This window comes from Lathyrus oleraceus, chromosome 7, assembly GCF_024323335.1.
Source record: "Lathyrus oleraceus cultivar Zhongwan6 chromosome 7, CAAS_Psat_ZW6_1.0, whole genome shotgun sequence".
NCBI lineage: Eukaryota > Viridiplantae > Streptophyta > Magnoliopsida > Fabales > Fabaceae > Lathyrus > Lathyrus oleraceus.
Genome location: NC_066585.1, coordinates 128,836,596 through 128,856,559, shown reverse-complemented (window position 1 = coordinate 128,856,559; position 19,964 = coordinate 128,836,596). Strand labels below are relative to the sequence as shown.

General features: G+C 39.9%; 1 pseudogene; it reads right to left on the bottom strand.

Annotated features, from left to right (window-relative positions):
• Positions 1 to 2,415: 2,415 nt before the first annotated feature.
• LOC127109086 (uncharacterized) lies at positions 2,416 to 2,515 on the bottom strand (annotated as a pseudogene).
• Positions 2,516 to 19,964: the final 17,449 nt, after the last annotated feature.

Sequence of the window (19,964 nt, the reverse complement as noted above, 5' to 3'; positions counted from 1 at the left end):
AGTGTTGGACCATATTATTTCTGTAATTGAATGCAATAAGGCATGCAGCATGCTGAGATCATACTGTTCTGAAATTCAAAACCCGCAGCCGCTCGCTAGCACATCGTTAAGCGAGCATGTAGCGAGCATTCGCTAGGCCCTCGCTAGGCGAGGCAGAGGCGAACGGGACAGCCGTTGCTATTTGTTATGTCCTATGCGTAACCTGATCTATTCTATGTTAATTATGCACTGTTTTGCCTGACATTCATGCTGCTGTATTTTCTTTTGCGGTGTAATCCTCGATTGCACCCTGATTGGTATTCTAACCCGTTTGCTGAATTTTGTAAAGGTTCACATATCCCAGGAAAAGAGTGTTGTTTAGGCCTTCCACTTTATTTGTGGGATACCCTTATGAAGATCCACCCTAAATTGCTTAATTAATTTTAATGTATTAAGTTTAATATATTAATTTTAATGTATTGATTTTAATGTGGAGATTCGTCCTAATCACCTAATTGACTTTAAAATATGACCTTTAAACATGTGGTTTTGGACCTCTCTTTGCTGCCCTACGGTATTACGGTATAACGGTCATGTCCCGTAAATGTAGGGATACACTTAGCAAAGACCCTTCGGTTAAATCATCATAAAATAAATCATGGTCCCTCGGATGTTGCTTCGAATATATGATTTCGTCCCTCGATGACCCTTCGGTGAAGCCTACGGTTAAATGATGATCGTCCCTTCGAATGCTAAGGTATCCTTACAACTGTTGCCTTCAATGACCTATCGATGACCCTACAATGACCCTTTTACACCCAAAGGATAAAACTACTTACTTCTCAATAGTAAGGACAGTTTTACCCTCATAAGGATAGGAAATGCCCATAAAGACCTTGGGTAGGTATAACTCCTAAATGCTTGCTCACAACTTAAACTACTTTTCACACCTCACACTTTGCAAAACATCTATTAGAAAATCACCACTTGGTATACATTCATACTAGAATCATTACCGAGTTATATTTTTCTAAAACCGCTTTCAAAATTAAACGAGATAAGTACTTTGTATACATTCATACGAGAATCATTACAAAGTTAAACTCTCATCTCAAAACATTTTTCTAAACCGCTTTCAAAATTAAACGAGATAAATACTTTGTATACATTCATACGAGAATCATTACAAAGTTAAACTCTCTTTTCAAAACATTTTCTAAGCCGTTCACCAGCACTTTTTCAGACAAGAAAAATAACATAAGTGATCAAGCAATTAAGAGCCCATGGATAACCATGGATACAAAGGGTGCTAACACCTTCCCTTTGTATAATGTACCTCCCGAACCCAAAATCTAATTAAGGTCTTTCCTGTTCTTTTCCACCTTTCCTTATTGGATAAAAGAAAAGTCGGTGGCGACTCTTGCTATCCGCGACATTGCGATTAAAAGCAAAACACACCAAGTCAGTTCACCGTATGACAAAAGTCAACTGAAAAGATTTATTTTAAAACCAAGAAACCGACGAAGAATTGATTCCCTAATTACGACGAACTACATACCGATATCCGCTTTATTAATATTTAATTTTAGATCTTAGTTCAGTTTTTAGCTTTTCCCCCAAATAATCAACCATTATCCACCTTAGCTTTACGAAGTAACCTTAGATAACGGTATATCGACTCATAAGTCCCTGTGGGATCGATATCTTTTAAAACTACGCGATAGAACTGTGCACTTGCAGTTTGTACCCCAAATTCGACTCATAAAGTCGAGCGATCAAGTTTTTGGCGCCGTTGCCGGGGACTTTTATTTAATCGATATCGTAACTCTTCCGTTACGCTGTAGAGACTAAGGTTTCTTTTTCTTCTATTCTTTCTTTCGTTGATTTGTATACCACGCACTCGCTCATAAGGCGAACCGCTCTATTTACGAATCAACGATATCGAACTATATCTCCGAGTCCTACGACGAATTCGGGAATATCGTGCTGCAAACAATCTCCCTCCTGTAGAACTTCCTGATTTCAAAAACATTTTTCCTTCGATAACCGAGATGGCAGAACCAGCTCGTGCTCTTAGAGATTACGCCGCTCCATCGCAAGATGAACCGCATTCAAGTATTGCTCCGCCCGCAATCGAAGCAAACAACTTCGAACTTAAACCTTCGCTGTTGCAGGCTGTGCAATAGAACCAATTCTCTGGAAATCCTACCGAGGATCCAAACCTTCATTTATCCGTATTTGTCCAATACGCTGATACTGTTAAAGCTAATGGTGTCACTTCGGAGGCAATTCGACTTCGTCTTTTTCCTTTCTCATTAAGAGATAGCGCTAGAAGATGGCTTCAGTCTCTCCCTTCAAACTCTGTCACCACATGGAACGAGTTGAAGAAAGTTTTTCTTGCCCGATACTTTCCGCCAAGCAAAACAACTATGTTAAGAGCCCAGATAAACGGATTTAAACAGAAAGACAACGAGTCTCTTTTCGAAGCATGGGAAAGATACAAAGACATGATGAGACTTTGCCCACACCATGGTTTGGAAGACTGGTTAGTAATTCACACATTTTATAATGGTCTCTTGTACAACACAAGGTTAACAATAGACGCCGCTGCAGGTGGTGCACTAATGAACAAACCTTATGCTGATGCTTACCAGCTTATCGAGAGCATGGCCCAAAACCACTATCAGTGGGGAACCGAACGAACAATGGTGGAAAAACCTCAAACGAAAACTGGCATGTACGAGATAAGTAACCTTGATCACGTTAATGCAAAAGTGGATGCTCTGGTCCAGAAAATTGAAAGTTTAAATGTATCGCCTCCAACCGCCGTGGTTGCTATAACTCAGAATTGCGAGGTCTGTGGAATCCAAGGTCACACCCCTACGGATTGTCAACTCTTGACAGGAATCCAAGCAGAGCAAGTGAACTATGCTCAAGGAAGCCCCTACTCGCATACCTATAACTCAAATTGGAAGAACCATCCAAACTTTTCATATAAGAGTAATAATGCTTTGTACGCACCTGGACAATCTCCAAATCAAGCCCCAGCTATACCTCCAGGATATCAGAAACCGAACCCATCCATGCCTAACAATAACGCCCCTAGGAAATCCAACTTGGAAATCATGATGGAAAACTTTATAGCTTCCCAACAACAAACCAATAAAGATTTCTTAAACCAGAATGTACACACTGGCGAACAACTTAAACAACTAGCAAGCAAAGTAGATGCCCTGGCTACCCATAACAAAATGCTGGAAACACAAATATCACAAGTAGCTCAACAACAAGCAGCTACTGCTGCCCCAACTGGTACATTCCCTGGACAGCCCCAACCTAACCCGAGAAGCTACGCTCATGCAATTATATTAAGAAGTGGAACGGAAGTGGAGGACCGTCTGATCCAAGGATAGAAAACCAAAACCCTAAGAAATCAACTGAGGAAAGTGAACCTAAGGAAACGGAAGAGAGTAATAAGGAAACCCTAGAAAAGAAGGAACCTTATGTACCTCCACCACCTTACAAACCACCTATCCCTTACCCTCAAAGGCTTGTTAAAACCAAAGATGCGGGCCAATTTAGAAAATTTGTTGATCTCCTTAAACAATTAAACGTTACAATTCCGTTCACCGAAGCTATTACGCAGATGCCCTCATATGCTAAATTCTTAAAAGAAATTCTTTCTAATAAGAGGAAACTTGAAGATAGCGAAACCGTTACACTCCCTGCCGAATGTAGCGCTATAATCCAAAACATGCCTCCTAAACTCAAGGATCCGGGTAGTTTCTCTATACCCTGTCACATAGGAAAATTTGTCATCGACAAAGCCTTATGCGATTTAGGAGCCGGAATTAGCGTTATGCCTTTATCCATATGTAAGAAACTGGAAATGGGAGAATTAAGACCAACCAAAATGTCTGTGCAACTAGCAGATCGTTCCATCAAATATCCTGTAGGAATTCTTGAAAACGTTCCCGTACGCATAGGTCAATTATACATTCCAACTGATTTTACAATTATGGATATTAGAGAAGATGATATTACACCCATTATACTGGGAAAACCGTTTTTAGTAACTGTCGGTGCAATCATAGACGTAAAACGAGGACGACTCACCTTCGAAGTAGGTGAAGAGAAAATTGAGTTCATTCTTTCCCAATTCTTGAAAGCACCTGCAATAGAAGATACATGTTACTTCATGGATATCATCGATGAATGCATAAAAGAAGCAGAGTTAGGAGAAGACAAATCATCAGACTATCTTTTAAAAGACAAATTTAACCAATGTTTAGCGATAACACCGGACCCCACGCAATGTCTTAACAAACCAACCCTTGACCTGAAAACACTTCCCAAAAATCTGAGATATGAATTCCTAGACTTAGAACTTGAACGACCTGTGATAGTTAATGCAGACCTAGGAAGACTCGAAACAGAAAAACTCCTACATATCTTAAGAAAGTATCCAACCGCACTAGGTTACCACATCACCGATCTTAAAGGAATAAGTCCTTCTATTTGTATGCACCGCATCATGCTAGAAGAAGACTGTAAAACCTCTAGGGAACACCAGAGGAGACTAAATCCGATCCTGAGTGAGGTAGTAAAGAAGGAAATAACCAAGTTATTAGAAGCAGGTATTATATATCCTATATCTGATAGCAAATGGGTTAGTCCTGTACACGTAGTACCAAAGAAAGGAGGCATAACCGTTATTGAAAACGAAAAAGGGGAAACTATAACTAAACGAATCGAATCGGGATGGAGAATGTGCATTGACTATAGGAAACTAAACAAAGCAACCCGAAAAGATCATTTCCCTTTACCATTCATTGACCAGATGTTAGAACGATTAGCAAAACATTCGCATTTCTGTTATCTAGACGGTTATTCAGGCTTCTTTCAAATACCAATTCACCCTGATGACCAAGAAAAGACGACGTTCACGTGCCCTTTTGGTACCTTCGCTTATAGACGAATGCCGTTTGGCCTGTGTAATGCTCCTGCAACCTTTCAAAGATGCATGATGACAATTTTCGTCGACTTTCTCGAAAACATCATGGAAGTATTTATGGATGACTTTTCCGTATACGGACAAAGTTTTGAAGAATGCCTTGAAAACCTAGAAAGAGTTCTTGAGCGATGTGTAAAAGTAAACTTAGTACTTAACTGGGAGAAGTGCCATTTTATGGTACAAGAAGGAATCGTTTTAGGACACATCATCTCGAATAGAGGAATTGAAGTAGACAAAGCCAAAATAGAGGTAATCGAAAACCTTCAACCCCCAAGAACCGTGAGAGAAGTACGAAGCTTCTTAGGACACGCCGGTTTTTACCGACGATTCATCAAAGACTTCTCTAAGATAACTAAACCTTTAACCGGACTATTGATGAAAGATGCTGATTTCATATTCAACGATAACTGTTTAAAAGCATTTCAAGCGCTTAAGCAAGCATTAATCTCCGCACCCATAATGCAGACACCCGACTGGAATGAACCATTCGAAATAATGTGTGATGCCAGAGATTATGCTGTAGGTGCTGTTTTAGGACAAAGAAAGGATAAAAAGCTTCACGTTATATATTACGCAAGTAGAACCCTAGATGAAGCGCAAATGAATTACGCCACTACCGAGAAAGAACTCCTAGCAGTTGTATTTGCGCTAGATAAATTTCGTTCTTACTTGGTCGGAGCCAAAATAATAGTTTACACTGATCACGCTGCTATCAAGTACCTTTTAACAAAAAAGGATGCTAAACCTAGACTCCTAAGATGGATCTTGTTGCTACAAGAGTTCGATTTAGAAATCAAAGACAAGAAAGGAACTGAAAACGTAGTAGCAGACCACCTCTCTAGACTTGAGAACCTTGAACCGGAAAGAACCTCAATTAACGATGATTTCTCGTACGATAAACTTATAGCTACTTTGGAAGAGAACAACTCCGACAAACAAGTGGAAACCACCTTAGCTATATCTGTCACACCATGGTACGCTGATCTCGTCAATTATTTAGCTGCCGGAATAGTTCCGCCTACTTTATCTTACCAGCAGAAGAAACGATTCTTCTACGATATAAAACACTATTACTGGGATGATCCCTTACTTTTCAAAAGGGGCCCCGATGGTATTTTCCGTCGATGTATACCCGAAGAAGAGGTAGAAAATATAATCCAACACTGCCACTCCGCTCCTTATGGTGGACACACAAGTACATCCAAGACCTGCTCTAAAATCCTACAAGCCGGCTTTTATTGGCCAACTATATGGAAGGACGTACATGCGGCTATTAAGGAATGTGACAGATGTCAACGCACAGGAAACATATCTAGACGTGACGAGATGCCACAAAAAGGTATTTTGGAAGTAGAGATCTTCGACGTGTGGGGAATAGACTTCATGGGACCTTTTCCATCCTCTTTCGGTAACAAATACATACTCGTGGCAGTTGACTACGTATCAAAATGGATCGAAGCTATAGCTTCTCCAACAAATGACACCCGAGTAGTAACTAGACTCTTTAAGAATATAATATTTCCGAGATTTGGCATCCCAAGAATAGTAGTCAGTGATGGTGGATCGCACTTTATATCCAAGGTACTCGAAAAACTATTATTTAAATATGGCGTGAGACATAGGATAGCGACACCTTACCACCCTCAGACCAGTGGACAAGTGGAAGTATCTAACAGAGAAATCAAGCAAATACTAGAAAAAACAGTCGCCACTTCAAGGAAAGACTGGTCATTGAAATTACCAGAAGCTTTATGGGCATACCGAACTGCTTATAAAACCCCCATAGGGACGACCCCATTTAAGCTCATATATGGAAAATCCTGCCACCTCCCGGTAGAATTAGAACATAAAGCCTATTGGGCTATTAGAAATCTGAATTTAAACTATAAAGCCGCCGGTGAAAAGAGAATCCTTGACATAAACGAATTAGAGGAACTCAGAAGAGACGCCTATGAAAATGCCAGAATCTACAAAGAAAGAACAAAACAATGGCATGACAAGCGTATATCAAGGAAAATCTTCAAGCAAGGCGACGCAGTCCTTTTATTTAACTCTAGACTAAAGTTATTCCCGGGAAAACTACGATCCAGATGGTCAGGTCCTTTTCATATCACTAACATCTTTCCCAGTGGAGCGATAGAAATTAAAGGCAAATCCACAGAACCGTTCACCGTAAACGGGCAACGTCTAAAACACTATCACTATGCGGAAACCAATGGAGATTCGCAAATCCTACACTTAGACGAAATGCCTACAGGATTAATAGATTATATTTAACAGTTTCTTTGTCGAGCTTGCGACATTTAAACAAAGCGCTTAGTGGGAGATAACCCACAATTATTTTATTATTTCCTTATATTATTATTATTATCTTCCTATTTCTTCCTTAATTATTCTTTTAATTTCTGTTTAGTATTCATTCCTAATTCATTTTAATTTATTAAAAACTTTTCTCTTCTTTCGGCATTTGGCCAAATCCTGACTAAAACTCATGTTTCCTTTTCTCTAGCTAACACTAACCAGATGGGACATATTGATCGTATGGGTATCAAATTCAGAGGAATGGCTCAGAAACAAAAGTTTGACGAACTAGCCACTAGAGAGATGCTACCTAGTTTATATGCTGATGATTGGGCTATGACTGCCCTCGGACTGAGAGAAAGTGTCCTGTATCTGCTGAATCAGATAGGATGGGAGACATCCCCTATCCTAAGACATTTCACCACCTACCGGAGACTCACACTAGAATTCCTTAGCTCATTAATCTATCTACCCAGCCATGGAAAAGGAATTAGCAGAGGTTTTATCCAGTTCAGAATGTTCAACATGGAGTACCAATTTAATATTAGAGACTTTACCAACCTTTTGGGTTTTCCTACCTCCTTTGACACATTCACAGTAAGCCAGGAAGAACTTTTTGAATATAGAGAACTTGAACACTTTTGGGGTAAGTTGACTGGAAATGACGAGCCCGAGGAACATGAGTTTCTCTCTGGAAACATACACAACCCGGCCTTTCGCTATTTCCATAAGATCCTGACCCACACTTTATTTGGGAAGAAGCCAAACAGTACTTCAGTTTCACGTGATGAACTCTTCATCATATTTTGTGCTTCCCAGAACCGTCCAGTAAACGGTGCCACTTTTATGTTAGCTAATTTGGACTACCTTATCCAAGATGAGCGAGCACCCATTAGAATAGGCGGTCTGATAACCATGATTGGTAACGCTATCGGGTTACATCAGTCGATTCTCGACCTAAACCCTTTTTGTGGCATTACTACTATGAGTATACCCTTCCTCTTCAACACCTTGTTTATAGCAAACCTAGGATCTGACGAGTTTGAGCTTATTATTGATAACCAAGTTCTTTGCCTATTCACCATACCCGATCCTAGGACTAGTGTTCATAACCGCAATAACTGGCTCTACAACCTGAACGAAACCCCCTCTCCTGCTAGATCCACTGAATCCCTCCAGGACTATGAGATTTGTGATGACTATGAGACTTATGATGACCAGATCCCTTATGCTGAATCTGACCCTCAGACACCATCTGGCTATTATGATATTGACCCTCCTCCTCAGCCTGTTCAGACCGAAGAATCAGCAGTATCCGACCTCCGGCATCATATGCCCGGAACTGATTATAACACCGCCATTGAAGCTTTGATGTCAGAACAAGACGCCCTCAGAGAAGAATTTACTGACATGAGACACGAAGTCCTAGGGTACATGAGCAGTATGACAGATCAGTTTCACGAGTTGCTACATCGTGTTAACTCTTTTGCTCCTCCGGCCAGAGATCGTGCAGATGGATAGTATTTATTTATTTTTCTTAGCTATTTAGTTTTAAGCTAGATTATTCATTAATGTTATTTGAATTCATGTTCGCATTTGTTTCCTTTTCGCATTTCTTTTGTTCTTCTTTCCAATATTACATTATGATCATTTTATTGAAGCTATTTATTTAATTTTATTATGCAATAGCTATTATATTCTCTACTGTTGCTGCCCATAACCTATTGAATTATTCATGCAATATTATGCAAAGTAGAATAGCATGCTAGATAAATTAATTAGCAAGATAAAATAATCTAAAAAAAAAAAACAAAATAATAAAAATAAATCCATTACCAAAGTAATTCTGTAGAACGCCACTGAAGCCTTGCCAAAAGGAATGTGTGACGAGCGTCACACAATCTATGACGGACGGCACGCCAAGAGCCTGTTACGACCGTCACACCCCTGTGACGAGCGTAACACCTTTCTGACTAGGTGAACGTTACATAGCCGTTGGAGACGAACGTTACACCCTTCAAATTTTTTTTATCTTCCCCATTTATTCACATTTACCCACATTTATTTACTTTTCAACCACCTCTTTTTCCAACTTCCAAATTCTTTTCCTATAAATACCCATCAAAACCTCCCTTCATTCACCACAAACCATTCTCTCCTATCAAATACATTTCTTTTCTTTCCAATTTACCTCCTTCAAATTCATTCATCACTATGGCGGGAAACCAGAATTTCGGAAATATCATCTTCCGATCCGAAGATGAAAATTATCAAAGGGAGCAATTCGAGCGTTTCCAACAGCGAGGCGTCGTTTCCACCAGGTATCCCGATTTAACTTGTTTACAACAATTAGGATTACTCCAAGGCATCGAATGGATGCTCCGCCTAGCCGACTTAACCTTCCTTTGCACTCATAATCAACCCGCCTACCCATCCCTAACCTTAGAATTCTTAAGCTCATACGCATACACCACTCCCGCCGGTGAAGACGAATTCTTAACCGGCACCGCAACTTTCCGTATGTTTAACACCGAGTACTCCTTAACCCAAAACCAATTGAGTACCATGCTACAATTTCCCATAGAAGGTCAGGTACACCCCAGAATCCCACCAAACTCAAACTGGAACACAGTTGACGTTTTCGACCTTTTCAAGAAAATTTCTGGTATAGATGCCTACAACTGGGAAGAGCTCCTTCTTTCCCATATACATAACCCCACTATCCGGTACTTTATCCGCATCTTGCAAAACACAGTTTTTGGAAGACCGAACAACAGCAAGGTCAACTCAAAGGAGTTATTCTTCCTCCAGTGCGTCTTCGAACCGGATACTAAGGTAAACGCCGCCTTCTTTCTATTTCATCATATCCGTACCTTATGTGCTAGAGGCCGGCAACCTTTTATAATTGGTGGATTAGTCACCACCATAGCACTTGGCCTAAACCTAGGGGATAAAATCCAAACCTTAGAATCCCTACCCCCCCTATTTATGGATATTAGCTACTGTCGATCCAGCCGCCTGATTAAGAACAGAGTAGGCGGAGGATATTATCTTATGGTGCACAACCAGGCAGTCCCAAGCGTTGTTCTACCCAATATCGCCCTAACTGATGTCACAAACCCCGACCGCCACCTCTATGATCTAAACGCTCCCGAAGCCACTGAGCCTTCACAAACAAACCCGCCCACAGACGAGTTTGACGATATGGAGCAAGGTGATCATGCTCCTGCACAACAATCAGTCCCGCTCAACCCTTCCGGTAATGCAACTGGCCCATCCTCCCAACGTCGTCGACGAAGAAGGCCTGCAACCAACGACGACATCATGGATGCTATTGATGGTATGCAGGCACAGAATGTCGAGATGATGCAAATGATGCGTCAAATGCAACAACAACATGATGCTAGGAATGCCATAACCGACCAGCGGTTTACTGAGTTGTTCAGCAGGTTCGACAACTTAGACTTACGTCAGAGATCACCTGGCCCAAGAACCAGAGGCGGAAGGCAACCTTAGTTGTAGTTTCTTTTTTTTCCTTTCCATATTGTATTTCATTTCCTTAAAACATCGAGGACAATGTTTAATTTAAGTATGGGGGGGAAACCATGTTCTTTCTATTTCCATTTTTTTCAAGTATGTACCTTTCCTTTCATTGCTATTTTAATTATCATAAAAAAAAAATCTATTATTTTAAGTTAAGTCCCGAGTGTGAACAAATTTCTATTATCTATTCCCTCAAACTTTCATGAGCCACAACAAAAATTCAACACCCAATAAGTATAAAGGTTGCTCATCTTATCGATCTTGAGACGAATTAAGACAAAGACCACTACCGCCAAACACTCTAAACGAACCTCAACATGTTAGATCAGGATAAATACCTATTATACCAATCCCTTGAACTTTTAACTTTATAATAACCCCGAGTAGTTTATACAAGAAGTCAGCACCATCCTAATAGCAAACTACGTGGAGAGCCGATGAATATAAGTGAATGATTCCCAAAGTAACAAAAAATATATATATATATATATATAAATATATCAGGAAATGCACTAAGTAAGTTAGGTGATCCTTACCAGATCATTTAATCTAAAGGTTGCAGATCATACAAAAGCATAAGATGGGAGATCCATTATGAGTTGGTTCAGTAGGTATCTGGTACTGAACTTGGTAGGGCGGACTACGGTCCGATCCCCCGCAATTTGCAATGGACTGAATAACGAAGTTATCCGACTTATGTACCAGAACTTCTAGCTAAAAGGGGATCATAATCACTAACCGGTTACTCCACTATGTGCGCGAAAAGATAAAGGGCTTAATGTGATTTCGCTAGAATGAAAACGGGTGAAATAAGAGTAAAGGAACCAGGATAACTATCATAGTGTACTTGAACTGATTTGCATAAGGCAGGGTTATCTAGGTTGTGACGGTGGTTGTTGATGTCAAGATTAAACTCAAGTTGCTTCTAAACTGAATCCACTTGCAACCTATTACGAATTGATGTGTGTTTTGAAATTTTATCTGGCTAAAACCTTTAACGAGTTCTATACTGAATTTTGCTTGAGGACAAGCAAAGATCTAAGTATGGGGGAGTTTGATAACACGAAATTATATCATATTTTAGGACTTAATTCAATTAAATTTTATTATTATTTATTTCAGTTCACTTCATTTTATTAGATATTACGCGGTATTTTCTTCCTATTTGTCTCAGGTGGCTTATTTTGAAGCACAAGCAAAGATGGAAGAAAAGGAGGTGCAAAAAGGAGAGAAAATGAACCAAATGTCAAAGCCCAGCCCAAAGCACAAAACGCAGGTGCCGTGCATGTGACGGACGTCACAGAGGCTGTGACGAGCGTCACGCCTTGCACACTCTTGTGACGGACGTCACACATGGTGTGACGAACGTCACACCATTCCCCTACATTTTTGGCGCAAGGAACGCCTCAGAGACGTTGAGGGAGTATTGAGCCCTATATCCACGCCCAACTTTTATGCACGTTAAAGACCTTTTTGGAAGCGGAAGCGGTTACTCAAGCATCAATATAAATAGCCACTTGCAAAACCTAAAAGGGTTCTCCGAAGCTTTTCCACATTTTTTCCTTTGCCGTTTTCGCTTTTGCATATTTTCTTTTTCAGCAACTTAAGCATTATTGTTTCTTTATTATTTTTATGAGTTCTACACTATTTCCCTTGCAATTTCTATTTTCCTTTTTAGCATTTAGTTAATTCTTTTCGCACAATAGTTTCTACACCGGAAACTATTGTGTACTTTTTTACCGGATCTAACCTTACGTTAGAATCTAGTTTTTATTTCCTTCGTTTTAATTTGTTGTTTAATTGAAGAATCCAAGAACAAATCCTACCGGCTTGTGGTGGAGTGTTCAAGACTATTGTTTAACTCATTCAGGTTCTTTAATTATTATTTAATGCTTTGTTTTATTATTTATTTATATTATCTGCCTGGGATGAGTCTGTTTATGCATGATAAGTATTTTAGTTTGTTTAGCATGTCTGGCTAATTCGCTTAGATATCGGTATGTAAAGTAAGCGGAATAAGGAATCAAAAACTAAGTCGGTTTAATCTAATTTAAAATTAAAATCACTCTTTTTACGGTCTCAATTTACAGGTTTAATAACAAAAGTTTTTACGAAAGTAAAAGACATAAAGAAGTTAAAATCAATAGAGCGAGAGTTTGAGGTTTTAACTGGACAGTGTAAATTAGACATTAATTCTAGATCAGGGCGAGAGCAAGTTTTAGAGTTAATTAAATTCCGATCTTTTCCAAAAAGTATTTTTAAAGATTGAATGTGAGGACGAGAGTTAAGCATTCGAATTTAATTATATAACCTAAGTCAACAGAGCGAGAGTTTGAGATAAGGGTGTTTAAACGGTCAGTGTTTTCTTGAAAAGAGTTTCTATGGACTGTATTGCTTTCAAAAAATGGTTTTTGACTTAATTATAAGTGACAGCTACATTAACATAAAATCATGGTTTATTCAACAGAGCGAGAGTTTGAGATAAAACTTTTAATCAATAAAGTCAACTGAAAAGATTTATTTTAAAACCAAGAAACCGACGAAGAATTGATTCCCTAATTACGATGAACTACATACCGATATCCGCTTTATTAATATTTAATTTTAGATCTTAGTTCAGTTTTTAGCTTTTCCCCCAAATAATCAACCATTATCCACCTTAGCTTTACGAAGTAACCTTAGATAACGGTATATCGACTCATAAGTCCCTGTGGGATCGATATCTTTTAAAACTACGCGATAGAACTGTGCACTTGCAGTTTGTACCCCAAATTTGACTCATAAAGTCGAGCGATCATATATTATGATGATAATATGAATGAGAGGGTATTATTTTTCAAAATAAAAGATAAACCATTCATATATATTATTATTAGTATATTTATTAATTTAATTAAATAATTGGAATATTATTGGATTATTATTATTGGAATAATAAAGTTGGAATTGGAACGATTTTTGGAACCAGTAAAGAGTCCCATTTAGCAAAAAGGTTTTTACACGTGAAAACAGGGAACACGTAATAATTGGGAAAAAAGAGAAGAAACTGAGAAAGGGAGAAGAAGAGGCTAGGGCTCAAGAGGAGAATTCACGATTGTTGAAGGTCAACGAATCAATTGCTAGGAACTCAGGTAAGGGGGGTTTATCGTCGTTTAATGGGTATTATGGGTTAACATGTAATGGGTAGTAATAAGCCATTGATTGACTCTAATTAAGTTTTGAGAAATACCCTTGAATTATGATGAATAAATTACGTTAAAACTGTGAATGAACCTATATTTTGGATGAGTCGTAATTTCCTGGAAGTGTAGCTTTTTACGGAATCGAAATCGGAGGTCCGGAAGTCCTCCAACGGCGAAAAATGCGGGTAATTCTGCATTCTGTTCGTTGTTAGCGCAGGAACAGCTTTCTGTCTTGCGTTAACCGGTTAACCCAGGGCGTTAACCGGTTAACACTGTTATGATAATTAAAATAATTAAATTCTGTCTTGCGTTAACCGGTTAACCCAGGGTGTTAACCGGTTAACACTGTTAAAATTTGCCAGGAAGCGCATTTTGTTCTGCGTTAACCGGTTAACACTGTTATAAAAGTGAAAAATTGATATTTAAATATTGTGTACGTTTTGGAATGGAATTATGTGTACATATTTGATGATTGGCCTATATTGGTGAATGATATATTGCATGTATGATATAGTAGGGATCATTTCCCGTTGTTTTGAGCAGTATAGGTATTAGTAGAGTGTGCTAATACTGTGATTTATTATTTGGCATGACATGATATGATTCTGTGATAAATGTGCTGATGATGTATGATGGTATGCATAATGCTGTGAATATATCTATTATGTATGCAATTGTGGATGGACTGTTTATGGCTTAGAGTGTGAGCATATGTCCATTGTGGGTTGTTGTAGATGTTTGCATGCTAGGTGATTTAGCGTGCATAGCATAGCCTTTATGGTGGTAGCTAATTCCCATGGTGAGGAATTAGTGAGTGAGTCACTAGGTCTCAAATGAGTGGGACTAGTGAGCTTGGTAGCCGTATCTGGGTTTGATCGGTGAGGTTGAACTATGTGTTCACGAATAGTCGGTACCGCATGCATGGAGTCTCATTTCATAATGTATGTATGGCGTATAATATGAATGGATGTATTCCAATATTATACGTGTGTGTTATGTTGTGTTGAGTATGATTATGAGTTGATGTTGCCGTTGCTGAATGTGTGATATGATTAGGGTGATGAATGTGTTAATTTACTTAGCATTACATGATATTTTATAATGCTTATTATATCGATTGAGGAACTCACCCTTACAACTATGTTTCAGGTAACGAGCAGTGATTGAGTAGAAGCTAGTGCTTGGAGTCTAGTGTAGTTCCTTAGTGGGTCATGCTCTGGTATATGTAACATCGGGATGGGATGTTTTACTTTGTTTTCATTTTTGGGTGTTGAACAATTTTACATGTAATGTGTTACATGGTTTGCATGTTGTTAGATTTCTATCCGCTGCGAATTGTGCAATGTTTTATTTTGATTAATAAATGAGCATGACAAGTGATTTTGGTGAATGGTGTGAAGTGTCAAGTGTGACACCCTGAAATTGCATATCTACTCTGATTCATATTTTGTTGTTTTAATTAATTATTGGGGTATTTTAGAAGGGTGTTACATTAGTGGTATCAGAGCATAGTCGGTCGAGTCGAGTCGTAATTATTCTGTTTCCCTGTATGTGATAGGTGTTGTGTAACCCTATCAGTACTTATTGTTTTAGCTTGTGGGGTTTTCAGAATAGAGATGGCTGGAAGAGGTAGAGACGATGCCGCGATTGCTGAGGCTCTGGGTATGCTAGCTGAAGTACTTGGAGGGAATCCGAATGTTGTGGGATTGGGAGCTGCTCGTCAACTGAGTGAGTTCCAGAAGAACAATCCTCCAATGTTCAAGGGAGCATACGATCCAGATGGTGCTCAGAAGTGGTTGAAGGAGATCGAGAGGATCTTCCGAGTGACTGAGTGTGCCGATAACCAGAAGGTCAGGTTCGGTACGCATATGCTGTCAGAGGAAGCAGATGATTGGTGGGTTGCTGCCCGCACTGAGTTGGAAGCTGCTGGGAGTGCTGAGATCACTTGGGCGGTGTTCAGAGAGAGATTCCTGAGGAAGTACTTTCCAGAGGATGTCAGAGGAAAGAAGGAGATAGAGTTCTTAGAATTGAAGCAGGGCAACCGGTCTATTACTGAGTATGCTGCTAAGTTCACAGAGCTGTCGAAGTATTACACTCCCTATGATGAGGCTACTGGGGAATTTTCAAAATGTGTGAAGTTTGAGAACGGGTTACGTCCCGAGATCAAGCAGGCTATTGGGTATCAGCGGATTAGAGTGTTTTCTGACTTGGTTGACTGTTGCAGGATTTTTGAACAGGATACCAAGGCCAGAGCGGAGAGCTATCAGCAGAGGGTTGATAGGAAAGGCAAGAATCAGAATGATCGTGGGAAGCCGTATGCAGCTGGCAAAGGTTTCCAGAGACAGAGTGGGATGAAGAGACCTAGTGGGGGAGACTCCAGTGCCCCTGCTAAGTGTTACAGATGTGGTCAGGCTGGACATCGTATCCATGAGTGTACCAGTACTGAAAAGAAGTGTTTCAAGTGTGGCAAAGGTGGTCACTTGGCTGCAGAGTGCCGGTTGAAGACTATGACTTGTATCAACTGTGGAGAGGTGGGTCATATCAGTCCACAGTGTCCTAAGCCGAAGAAAGAGAACCAGTCGGGAGGCAAGGTCTTTGCTTTATCGGGTTCTGAGACTTCTGCAGATGATCGTTTGATCCGAGGTACGTGTTATATTAATGGCTTTCCTCTTGTAGCTATTATTGACACAGGTGCGACTCATTCCTTTATATCTTTGGATTGTGCTGTGAAACTTAAATTAGAGATATCTGAGATGCATGGGAGTATGGTGATTGATACTCCTACGAAGGGTTCAGTGACTACTACTTCAGTTTGTTTAAATTGCCCTTTGAGTATTTTTGGTAGAGACTTTGGGATGGACCTCGTGTGTCTTCCACTAGTGCAGATTGATGTTATCCTGGGTATGAACTGGTTGGTGTTTAACCGAGTTTATATCAACTGTTTTGATAAGACTGTAATCTTTCCCGAGATTGAGGAAGGAAAGAGTTTGTTTCTATCAGCAAGGCAGGTGAATGAGGCAGTAGCAGATGGAGCAGAGTTGTTTATGCTGTTAGCGACTTTGGAGGCTAAAGATAAACCGGTGATTTGCGATCTAACCGTGGTGTGTGATTTTCCTGATGTGTTTCCTGAAGAAGTAAATGATATACCGCCAGAGCGTGAAGTTGAGTTCTCGATTGATTTGGTACCTGGTACTAGGCCGATATCGATGGATCCGTACCGTATGTCTGCTGTTGAGTTAACTGAATTGAAGAGTCAGCTGGAAGATCTGTTGGATAAGAAATTTATTCGTCCGAGTGTGTCACCGTGGGGCGCACCAGTGTTATTGGTTAAGAAGAAAGAAGGTACTATGAGGTTGTGTGTGGACTACAGGCAACTGAATAAAGTGACGATCAAGAATCGGTATCCTTTGCCGAGGATTGATGATTTGATGGATCAGTTGGTTGGTGCGAGTGTGTTCAGCAAAATAGATTTAAGATCGGGGTATCATCAGATACGTGTGAAAACTGAGGATATTCAGAAGACTGCTTTCAGAACAAGGTATGGACATTATGAGTATTCTGTAATGCCTTTTGGTGTGACTAATGCGCCTGGGGTATTTATGGAGTATATGAATAGGATTTTCCATCCGTATCTAGACAAGTTTGTTGTGGTGTTTATTGACGATATTTTGGTGTATTCGAAATCTGAAGAAGAGCATGCTGAACATTTGAGAGTGGTTTTAGGAGTTCTACGAGAAAAGAAGTTATTTGCTAAATTGTCCAAGTGTGAATTTTGGTTAGAAGAGGTTAGTTTTCTTGGTCATGTGGTTTCAAGAGGTGGTGTTGCTGTTGATCCTTCTAAGATAGAAGCGGTATCTAAGTGGGAAGCTCCGAAGTCAGTTTCTGAGATAAGGAGTTTTCTTGGACTTGCAGGTTATTATAGGAAATTCATTGAGGGATTTTCTAAGTTGGCGTTACCGTTGACGATGTTGACTAGAAAGGGGCAAGCGTTTGTTTGGGACTCAAGATGTGAAGAAGGTTTCCAAGAGTTAAAGAGAAGGTTAACTACTGCTCCTATTCTGATATTACCAAGTCCGTCGGAACCATTTGAGGTTTACTGTGATGCTTCATTGTTGGGTTTGGGTGGTGTTTTGATGCAGAATAAGCAGGTTGTAGCTTATGCTTCGAGACAACTGAAGGTTCATGAGAGGAACTATCCGACACACGATTTAGAGTTGGCAGCTGTGGTATTTGTTCTGAAGTTATGGAGGCATTACTTGTACGGGTCAAGATTTGAGGTTTTCAGTGACCATAAAAGTTTAAAGTATTTGTTTGATCAGAAAGAGCTGAATATGAGACAGAGGAGATGGTTAGAGTTTCTGAAGGATTATGACTTTGGTTTGAATTACCATTCGGGTAAAGCAAACGTAGTGGCTGATGCATTGAGTCGGAAATCATTGCATATGTCTATGTTAATGGTTAAGGAACTGGATTTAATTGAGCAGTTTAGAGACTTGAGTTTGGTGTGTGAGAGTACTCACAATAGTGTTAAATTGGGAATGTTGAAGTTAACGAGTGGTATTCTGGATGAGATTAGAGAGGGTCAGAAATCCGATGTGCTTTTGGTTGATAAGTTGACTCTAGTGAATCAAGGTCAAGGTGGTGAATTCAGAGTTGATGAGAATGGTGTTTTGAAATTTGGTAATCGGGTGTGTATTCCGGATGTTACCGAACTTAAGAAGAGTATTCTTAAGGAAGGACATCGTAGTGGCCTGAGTATTCATCCTGGGGCTACGAAGATGTATCATGATTTGAAAAAGTTATTTTGGTGGCCGGGAATGAAAAGAGAAATTGCGAGTTTTGTTTATTCTTGTTTGACTTGTCAGAAGTCAAAGATTGAGCATCAGAAGCCGTCTGGGCTAATGCAACCGTTGGCTATTCCAGAGTGGAAGTGGGATAGTATCAGTATGGATTTTGTTTCTGGTTTACCGAGGACAATTAAGAATTTTGAAGCTATTTGGGTGATTGTTAACAGATTGACAAAATCGGCTCATTTCATTCCGATCAGAATGGATTATCCGTTAGAGAGATTAACTGAGTTGTATATTGAGAAAATTGTAAGTTTGCATGGTATTCCGTCGAGTATTGTTTCGGACAGAGATCCTAGATTTACATTGAAGTTCTGGGAAGGTTTGCAGAGTGCTTTGGGAACTAAGCTGAGATTGAGTTCTGCATATCATCCGCAGACTGATGGTCAGACTGAGAGGACGATTCAGTCACTGGAGGATCTTTTGAGAGCTTGTGTTTTGGAAAAGGGAGGTGCTTGGGATTGTTATTTACCTTTGATTGAGTTTACCTACAACAATAGTTTTCATTCGAGCATTGGTATGGCACCGTTTGAAGCTTTGTATGGTAGGAGATGTCAGACACCTTTATGTTGGTATGAGTCCGGGGAGAGTGCTGTGGTTGGACCGGAGATTGTTCAACAAACTACGGAAAAGATTAAGATGATTCAAGAGAAGATGAGGATTGCTCAGAGTCGTCAGAAGAGTTATCACGACAAGAGGAGGAAGTCACTTGAGTTTCAAGAGGGAGACCATGTGTTTCTTCGTGTTACTCCGATAACTGGGGTTGGTCGAGCTTTGAAGTCGAAGAAGTTGACACCTCGATTTATTGGTCCTTATCAGATTTTGGAGAGGATAGGGGAGGTAGCCTATCGTATCGCTTTACCGCCGTCACTTGCGAATTTGCATGAGGTTTTTCATGTGTCTCAGTTGAGGAGGTACATTCCTGATCCGTCGCATGTAGTCCAAGTAGATGATGTACAAGTGAGAGATAACCTGACTGTTGAAACATCACCTATGAGGATCGAGGATCGAGAGTTGAAGCAGTTGCGGGGTAAAGAGATTGCTTTGGTAAAGGTAGCTTGGGGAGGACCAGCAGGTGGCAATGTGACTTCGGAACTT